The sequence below is a fragment of the Nematolebias whitei genome, chromosome 17 (genome assembly GCF_014905685.2).
Source record: "Nematolebias whitei isolate Nwh7 chromosome 17, NemWhi1, whole genome shotgun sequence".
NCBI lineage: Eukaryota > Metazoa > Chordata > Actinopteri > Cyprinodontiformes > Rivulidae > Nematolebias > Nematolebias whitei.
The window spans coordinates 41,703,869-41,705,867 of NC_056514.1; the positions used below are offsets into that span (position 1 = coordinate 41,703,869).

Here is a 1,999-nt window from a genome sequence, read left to right on the forward strand (position 1 = left end):
TAAACAAAGTACTGTTTACTGATACAAACAAAAACAATAAACCCACAGCTGAGGTTACGTCCTGTTTTACCACTAACTTCCTGTTTGCTAGACAGACATTGACTTCCTGTTTATTCACAAACAAACAATCTGTTTTTAAACAAACATTTTTCTTTCATCTCCTGAGATGAAACTGATCTGCTGCTGTTTCAGCCACAAACAACAACAACAGGTTTTCTCCCTGAGCGCTGTCTGACAGGAGGACAGCCTGACAGGAAGTCCTGCAGACAGACTCCAGGAGGACTTCAGAGTCCACTTGTCCATCTTGGGTCTCTGTCCCTGTTCAGGAGGAAAACCCAGATCCCCCCAGAGTGTCCCAAGGTGAGGCTCTATAATCCCTGCAGAGAGTTTGGTTCTGGTCTGGTTCCCCTCCGTCCAGGGGATGGGGTCCTCACCAGAGGTTTGGACCTCCTTGGGAGCAACAGAAGGTTCTGATGGTACCACAGGTTCTGTTTGATGGTTCAAACCTTCACTTCCTGTTTGGATGATGGCAGTCTGGGTGTTGACCTCTGAGAGGACAGGCAGACGTCCAGCAGAGACCCTGAGTGGACAGAGACACGAAGACAGATGGAGAAGAGGACAGACTGCTTAAAGTTTTAATGAGTGACATCATCACTCATCGGGTGTGACATCATCACTCATCGGGTGTGACATCATCACGCAGGAGCTGTGATTGAAAGTTCTGCAGTGAAGACACGGGTTCTGATGAGTTCAGGTCCAAAACCAGCAGAACGAGCTTCAGGGATTATTGATGATTAAAACAACTAATAACGTCTGATCAGAAACGATCTGCATCAGGTCCAAGACCCGGTCAGAACCACAGAGGATCCAAACAGAACCAAACACATGTGAGGAGGAGGCCTCTAGTCCAGATAGTGCTGGCCAAAGATCTGTGTGTGTGTGTGTGTGTGTGTGAGTGTGTGTGTGTGTGTGTGTGTGTGTGTGTGTGTATGTGAGTGTGTGTGTGTGAGTGAGTGTGTGTGTGAGTGTGTGTGTGTGTGTGTGTGAGTGTGTGTGTGTGTGAGTGCGTGTGTGTGTGAGTGTGTGTCCACAGATATCAGCAGGTTAAACATTAACGACCAGCAGCTCGTAAAGCTAACACCAGGACAGAGAACCTTTGGAGTTTGATATGATGTGATCACACACACACACACACACACACACACACTCTCTCTCTCTCTCTCTCTCTCTCTCTCTCTCTCGGACGACTCGTGGACTCAGAATGAGCCAGCTCTGATCAGACGGAGGTGATCTCTGGAATTGCTCAGGTGAGTTTTTCTGATTTTAAATTTAAAGTTTTTACAGAACAGAGAGAGAGAGAGAGAGAGCTGAGTGAATGTCGCTCGCCCACTCTTCTTCTGTGGTTTGAGATGAATCGACAGTCGTCTGCCAACACTTGGACCTTATCGTCAGGTACCAGGTACTGGGAGGCCCATCAGAGTTTACTGCATGATGTTTGAATTGAATCTCATTTCAGCTGTTTGACGGGATTTACTTCAATGTTCTGAACATTTTGATCTGGTCCAATTAAAGATTTCATCCAACCAGGTTCTGACCGGAGCTAAAAACTTCATTAGCAAGGCGACTTTCTGTCAGCAGCTCCTTCAGGGCCACCACAGCGAGACATGGAAGATTTGGTGATTTGTTTCCTGATACAACCTGGACTCGAACCCTCAACCTCAGACCACAGAGCCACCGTAGCAACTTCATGAACTAAACGTTAATAATGATAATAACTGTGTTAATTCATCCAGGGGGTCAGAGGGAGCTCAGTCTGCTCTGACCAGTTTAAAAGGTTCTAGATTCAGCCACACAGGTTCTAGATTCAGCCATACGGGTTCCTGATTCGGCCACACATGTTCTAGATTCAGGCACACAGATTCTAGATTCAGCCACACAGGTTCTAGATTCAGCCACACAGGTTCGATATTCAGCCATACAGGTTCTAGATTCAACCACA

At 46.7% G+C, this 1,999-nt stretch overlaps 1 protein-coding gene across 1 annotated transcript in view; it reads left to right on the forward strand.

The window, feature by feature from the left end:
• The first annotated feature begins 1,234 nt into the window (after positions 1-1,234).
• Positions 1,235-1,999, forward strand: part of a1cf (apobec1 complementation factor) — a 19,825-nt gene continuing 19,060 nt past the window's right edge. Inside the window, exon 1 of the mRNA XM_037690979.1 lies at positions 1,235-1,307. The gene's annotated coding sequence lies outside the window, so the exon portion shown is untranslated. The remainder of the gene's footprint in view (positions 1,308-1,999) is intronic.